The 8,176-nt window shown below is 38.0% G+C and overlaps 1 long non-coding RNA gene across 1 annotated transcript; it reads right to left on the bottom strand.

The window, feature by feature from the left end:
• Window positions 1–3,544: 3,544 nt before the first annotated feature.
• On the bottom strand, window positions 3,545–5,119 carry LOC137407733 (uncharacterized). The gene is made up of 3 exons (XR_010980035.1): window positions 4,972–5,119; window positions 4,638–4,720; window positions 3,545–3,656 (listed from the first exon to the last, which is right to left on the bottom strand). It is a non-coding gene; the product is annotated as an uncharacterized lncRNA (long non-coding RNA).
• Window positions 5,120–8,176: the final 3,057 nt, after the last annotated feature.

The following is an 8,176-nucleotide window of genomic DNA, read 5'->3' on the forward strand; positions in this document are numbered from 1 at the left end:
TGTTTAAAATCTGATTTTTTTTATGGAATTGTCCCCATGCCACTGTAGGTAAACTCCATTAAACTGATTGGCAACCGAGGAGATAATACATGTTAGACAAGTTCAAATCATGAAAGGAATCCGGTGAACCTTGTTTTTGTAGTTGCTTGTCCACGAGCAGGCAACTCCGGCAAGGTTCAAATGATTTGAACTAATGTTAGACATCCATGCAGTAATTTTCTAGTGTGGAAATACAGTCTTTTGACCCATCAATTGATAATGTGTTTGCACATATGGAACAAATTGTAGATGAGATGCTTGTGACAAGGCAGTGAATGCCGTCAGACATACAAATATGTCTGACTGCATGTTTGTATTTGGAGTTGCCTTTTCAATAAAATTGTAATTTCTGATATTGCATAGATATATGTTAAACTAACCATTACAAAACTCAGCCAGGTTATTAATAAGATTATGATATCAAAATATTTTTATAAGGTTAAAGCAAAAACCTGTATGTATAGGTTGTTGATTAAAATAAAGGGAGGAAAACTTCTGTAAAGAAACTATCCAATTGCTGAGACAGCCTAATTGCAAAGTTAGTCATTAATAGCAATACTGCTTGTTAATAAATAATATCACTTGCGTGATGATTATTATAATATATTTTTTAAAGCATTGAATTTGGTGATAAAATAAAGTAAAAGTAGCAAGATGTATGTATAATGCATACATGTTCGAAAGCGAGAATTGCCCTAGTTATGTAATTATTATAGCAGTCAACTGATATTGGTTAATTAACGATCAATAAGAATTTGTGATGCACCATTTTTTCACAAAATGTTTTCAACTAACAGATTATCATAAAATTTGACAACAAAGAAATTTTTTTTCAATACAGCCAATTTGAAGATTTTCAGTTCGCCTAACATTTTCAATTTTATTGTTAGTTCTCTGTATAACAATAAGGCAACTCCGATTGGAGTGGTTTGAGTCTGATACAATAGGGACTAGCTGTAAAACACACTGCAGATTTCCATTGTTTTCACCCTTATCATTGACATGCATGAATGCTTACGACACTTATAAAAATAGTGCGATCAGGGCAAACATTTTCAGTAGACCGTATATATGGAGTTGGTTTACGGTATGAAAGACCACTGTCAATAGAACTTTGGCTATTTGTGTGTCTGTTCTGGTGGACAGGTGAAAACGTTTTATGAAAAGGTATTCTAACCTGAAATACTTTAATAAGAAATCATGACCACCCATAACTTTATGGATACTTTTAACATGGCGGATTACCATACAACTTTACATTGCAGCCTATAATCATGAAATATCATGATCCGACCAATTTTAATAAGAAATTGTACCTCAAACATAATACAAACCATAAAGACAATAAACCTACAGATATATAAACCACTAGCTGGGAAAACCAATGAAGTCTTAATATCATTCGACAAAACAGTTTTCAAGTAAACCAGAGCTCATCTATTCACCATGTGAACATAGTTTACACTAGTTTTCCAACGGATCAAATTTGCCAAAATGTTGAGCTAATAAAATTCATATAAGTCAGTATGTCGTATGCTTATACAACTGTGTAAGTGAACATATATAAAGTGAAGTATATATATAAGGCAGTCCAATGAATGCTATCGAAGCAGACAGTTTTGAGGCACTTCAACTAAATAATTCAAAAAACTTTAACAAAGTAAAATAAAATGATTTGAAGTTAGCTTGTAGCCTTAATATGCATCAGAATCTTATAGAGTCAATACTGTATTCAATAGTAAAAATGAATTGTTATTTCACATGAACAGAAGGACCTGGGTGTATTGAGCAAAAGAATTATCTCCCCTTGATTTATTTTCACTGTGAGTTGAATAAGAGGTCCCATTTATAGTTTAAGCATTAGGACCAGTTTATCTTATAGCCCGATTTTCTATCGACCTCAGATGAACATTGAGTTCACAGAAAGTGAATCAAATGCATGTGCTAAGTAATAGAGTTGTCTCTTCTTAGACTATACTCTGGTTGCATTCAAGAATAGAGTTGCCTCCCATTATTCAATATATTGACAGCTAATGATTTTTCAGCAAAATATGAATATTCACCAAGTTTTCATTGCAGTGATTCCACTATGAACGGTTTATCTACAAATGTCTTTTGTGAAGGTCAAAGTTGTGGATGCGAACATAAATGCCGCATTAGATCTAAATAGTAGACCGACGACCTAAACGCATAAGATTCACCGGAGGACGGCTCGGCCTATTCAACATTGCCAGCTACTTCCAATTTAGCCTTCTATGATTAGCCTTATGCATTACCGGGGCGACAGCATCAAAAGGACCACCAAACAACCCCATGATTTGCGGCACAGGAGGAAACGATTCTCCACAAACATTTCGAGTAAAACAAGAATACAAATGCTCAACGGACACCAGCAAACAATCAGACATGGCACCCCAGAAAGTTAACGTTACTACCTACAAGAAGAATATGATCAAGCAAAAGACTATCGCCTACCGGTGCACGAAGTTCATCGCACATGTCACGACACAAATTTAATTTTTCAGAGACATTAAGACCAGGACAACCTCAAGCAGCACCCAGAAAGTAACCTTAGAAGAATGCACTGACATGGTAATACATAAGAAATACCAAACAGGAATTTTACATGGAGGGGATGGAATGTATATTACGAACGAACCAACGCCATGTACGTATGGTGCCGACAACAGAAAACCTTCAGCGCTAAGCAATGCAGTTATGTGGAAACCTACCTATACAAGAGACCCGGATCTGACAAATTTTAAAGTACAACCGGAGACGTCAGTCACTGCAATTACAACAACGGCTCTTGTGAATTAAACGACGGATCAATGCTTATGTGGGAGCTGGACATAGTCGAAACATGTGAATACACGCCATGGTTCAATGAAAAAGAATAATTTTTCGACGCACATTTTGTCTCCAATAAACGAGATTTAGCTCTGACATTTTATAACTCGGGACTGAATTCACATAAAGACTGCAACAACTCTAACGTTTCGCTTTCGGACCAAGGCCTTCTAGTGAAATTTCTTACACCATTGACAAATGTCACAATTAACGATACGATAAAGGCAAGAGTATCAGCAGTGGGTCAAAACGCTGCTTTCTTCAATACAATGCTACAGTCACTTACCTACCAGCAAACTAAGATGACTTAAAAACTATTTTGGTCAGCTTACTTCTACGCCTGCCACAATCTAGCTGAGACTTTACAGATAGTTACCATGCTATTAGGAGAACACTCGACACTCAGCGCAAGATATTTACTGGAAAAGCCAAACGTTATTGCTACAGCAGGTCCGGGTTTCCTCCAAGTTTACTCTTGTACCATACTTAACTACAGTCAATACAAAGTACTGCCAATGGAAGAGAATAATTGCACAGAATTTATTCCGATGATGATCAAAATAGCCGGTACAGAAAAAATTGGATATTTTAATCCAAAAGACAATGTGATACACTCAGACACCTATACAGTCAATTGCAAAACAAAAAGAGGCACATTGATGATGCTGGAAGGTAACATCTCTGAATACTTTCCGAACGGGACGATTTCGCCAATTAGGGAAGCCACCGACTTGAGCATTCCGGACATCAACCTCTGCAGCCAGCCTCTACAAATACAAGAAACAATATTTAGCAGAGCACATGTGTTAGGATGGTCAAACACAGACGATTACGGAGGACTGAATGAACTCCTATCTACCTTAGACAGACAGAAAAGAGTACTAAAGGCTATGGGAATTATCACGAACCGCCATAACACCCTACATTACAACACCGTAGAGAGCAGAGAGAAACTATTTGGCCCTTCACTATTCAGCTTTCTATTTGGAGGACACCTAACCTCAGGTTATGAGCTATGGACGTTTGCTTGCAACATCATTCGTACATTAATGGTTTTATCAACAGTCATCGGAGGAATCACAAAAGGATGCTTTGTGTACAGAGCAAGGAAGAGTGCAACGGTAAATGCTTTACATGTGGAGATGGCACTGAAACTAACCGATATGCCAGGACAAAAAGACATATCTGAAAAAGAGTCCGGTGATGACCCATCCGCACCACCGGAGGACTTAGAAATCGAATTATCATTAGAAGACTTAAGCAGTGCACCACCATCATATAAACCCTACATACCCAAATACTCACAGCCAGGAGCAACTGACGAAGAGCGTGAATGCTTGAGGGCATGGAATGAATACTTTTCGCAGGCATACAATATACAAACCCCGCGAAGATACCCCAAACAGGTTAATGGTGTTACCAAAGCCTCAAGAAAAAATTGTAGAAGAGCCACAATTATAGATGTGAAGATCAATGGATTTATCTGCACGTCACTCGTCGACGCAGGAGCCACGATAAGCCTTATCAATACAAGACTTGCTCGCGAACTAAATCTACACTTACAACCGAGCGACTTGACAGCAACGGGCATAACCAAAGACACTTTGAATACCATTGGACAATCAACAGTGATTTTGAATAACAGAGGCGAATGGAATGGAAGACATCGGTTTTACATAGCAGATGGTATCTCACATGAAGTAATTTTAGGAACAGATTTAATGAGCAAACTTGGCACAATTACTTACAATTTGGATAGATGTACTCTTCACATCAATGACGGACCAGCCATCGCCATGGGAAAGAATTTCTCCACCAGCTCAGCATACGTCTGCAACAATGTCCAAGTAGCACCATTTACAGGAGTGACAATCGTAGCAAACGTAGATAGCAACTACGAAGGAAAAGAATGCTTATTTAAAGGAAACACGGACACTCTGAAAAGACTGATGATCAGCAGATCAACTACTCGAATTGACCAAGAGAAGATAATAATCCCTATTAACAACCCAACCAACACACCTTTTAAGCTGAAGAAAGACACCGTGGTTGGAAGCATAGAAAGCTTAGATGAAGACTTACGATTGCTCAGTGTGCCGACAACTCCTGCAGAACCTGAGAAGCTCCGCCCCTTTCCAAGCGACCAGCTAGATATCTCAAAGATGAATTTGATGGAAGAACAGTTCAGCAAGTTGAGAGAGCTCGTGGACGAGTTTTCAGACATCGCTGGAGAAGGAATCACCGAACTTGGACGAACATCAATAGGAGAGCACGTTGTTGAAACATTACCAGGTACCATGCCGATACGGAGCAAGCCATATAACATACCAGTAGGAGTGAGAGCTGAAATCAAACAACAGATCAATCAGATGCAAGAAAAAGATCTCATTTCACCTAGCTCAGGCAAGTGGACATCACCAATCATTTTAGTAAGGAAAAAAGATGGCAATTGGAGATTCTGCGTAGACTACCACAAACTCAATGCTGCCACAGTGAAGCAGTCCATGGCCATTTCTTTATTATTCTGGTGAGAAAAGAGCTCAACAATATATAGTAGGACATGCAATAAATACACTAACACTAGTGAGCAGACAGATGTAGAAACAAACAGGTAGACAAGCAAACACACACCCCTACCGTTTTCACATGAACTGCTCAGGGGTGCTCCACACAACAAATAATATATATTGATTTATTCGGAGCTTTGAACTGAATTATCTAATTTTGGTTTCAGTGCTCATCTGGACTAAATTAAAACATATTCGGCTCTCAAATAGAGCCAGATTTTTAACATTTCGCAACAAGTTTGACAGGAAATATTAAGACATTGTTACTTAAAGGTTTACTTTTAATAAAATTCACATAACAGTTATTTGGTATCAAAAGATTCACCATGTCTTACTCTGCTGTGTTGTAGGTGCAAAATATGTAGAAATGTGATTACAAGCTCTTGAAAGCGCAAAAACGAACAGGTAATCGCCGCCATCATAAAACTGCTGTAGATTGGAATCAATTTATTTCTCTGATGAAGTCAAACGATTTGGCCATCGTTTTGACGCGTGATGTTCTCACATGAATTGAAAGGCCAATAAAAGGCTCAATATAAAACGTCTCGTAGCACTAGTTTATGACAAACATTTCGGGTTTTACCGAAAAGCCCCTACCAAATATAAATGCTCGCTAGTTTAGTTTTGTTTCAGCTTGGTCCAATTATCTAGACGTAATCTGATCATGTGACCCATACTTCCTGCCAAAAAGCGCGAACTATTTCTGCAGCATTTTTCGACTATCCCAGGTGACCAACAGCTTCATCATTTCCATCAAAGAATGATACGCACTCTTTCGAAGTAAGGTTAACAGATTAAACAAATTTTTACGGTAGGTTTTGAGATATCAGTGCTCAAAGTAACAGCATTACAATGGTGATGAAATAGATGCGTAAGGACAATAGATATGGTTTTATTGAATGCGTAAAGTACACTGGTGAAAATATTTCGACGATTGAGGTTGCATGAAAATGTAAACAGAAGTCATCTTGTTCAATTACGCCCCACTTGAACCATTTTGGAAAGGGATTCTAATCTACAGCAGTTTCGTGATGGCTGCAATTAAGCGTTCATTTTTGAGATTTTAAGAGCTTGTTATCACATTTCCACATACTTTGCACATACAGCGCAGCAAAGTAAGACATGGCGAATCTTTTCATACCAAATAATTGTAATGTGAATTTTGTTGCAAATCAACGTTTAATATTAAAGAATACTTATCAAAAATATTAAAGATTGTTGATAAGTATTCTTTCTGTTGAGTAAGATAAGTGTTCAAGACAGGAATCTTAAATTTATAGTTAGTGAATAGAGTGAATCTCTAGTGAGCTATTTAGTCTTTTATTGCAACATGCAAATGCATTTACTCAGTTTTTAAACCGATTCAAGGTTCTAGCGTACTGTCAGATTTTAGTGGACAATAGACAATCATAGTGAGTTTCTACAATAATTAAATGTATGCCATTGAAATGTGTAGCACCATAACAGAGATGATTTTCATCTGTACAAGCTGAAATCACAAAGATGCCTTAAAAACGAAACAGGAGCAGAATGGAAGCAATTTAGCTGATGGCTTCTCTGAAAAACACAGCGCCACGCAGCACGATATCGCTCTAAATATCGCCTAGTGTGTTTATACCTTTAAAGTTACTCTGAGGCGACTTATACATGAATGACTCGCTAAAGCAACTTCCTAAGGCAAGGCAGCTCACTATAACAATACCTACTTGACTGCAGTCTTTTTAGCAAATCTTACGGAGTAAATAAGAAGTCTAGGTTAAATTCTACCGTATCATATTGACATTGAAAATTTAGACAGCAGCCATCATAGAAATGAATGTGTACAGTCTAGCCTACATATTCAAACATTTTAGAGAAACGCTCCTGGAGCCACATTAGTACAGACTTTGGAGTACAGTGTAAAGTCTAGCCTACATATTCAAAAAATTTAGAGAAACGCTCCTAGAGCCACATTAGTACAGACTTTGGAGTACAGTGTAAAGTCTAGCCTACATATTCAAACATCTTAGAGAGATGCTTCTAGAGCCACCCCAGTACAGAACTTAGAGTACAATGTATAGTCTAGCCTACATATTCAAAGATCTTAGAGAGATGCTCCTGGAGCCACCTTAGTACAGACTTTGGAGTACAGTGTACAGTCTAGCCTACATATTCAAATATCTTAGAGAGATGCTTCTGGAGCCACATTAGTGCAGACCTTGGAGTACATTGTACAGTCTAGCCTACATATTCAAACATCTTAGAGAGATGCTTCTGGAGCCACCCCAGTACAGACATTGGAGTACAGTGTACAGTCTAGCCTACATATTCAAATATCTTAGAGAGATGCTTCTGGAGCCACATTAGTGCAGACCTTGGAGTACATTGTACAGTCTAGCCTACATATTCAAACATCTTAGAGAGATGCTTCTGCAGCCACCTTAGTACAGACTTTGGAGTACGGTATCCTGATATCAGCTGTATTTATCCTGATATCAACTGTATTTATCCTGATATCAATTATATTTATCCTGATATCAACTGTATTTATCCTGATATCAACTGTATTTATCCTGAAATCAACTGTATTTATCCAATACAGGCGGTAAATGTACGAACCAGTAAATCCGCTGAGACAAGAACACTCATACGATCCTGGCGCGTTGTTGCAGGTGCCTCCATTCTGACACTCTACTGACTGACACTCGTCTATATCTGTCCGACACGTCGAGCCGGTGAAT

Source organism: Watersipora subatra, chromosome 11 (genome assembly GCF_963576615.1).
Source record: "Watersipora subatra chromosome 11, tzWatSuba1.1, whole genome shotgun sequence".
Taxonomy (NCBI): Eukaryota; Metazoa; Bryozoa; class Gymnolaemata; order Cheilostomatida; family Watersiporidae; genus Watersipora; species Watersipora subatra.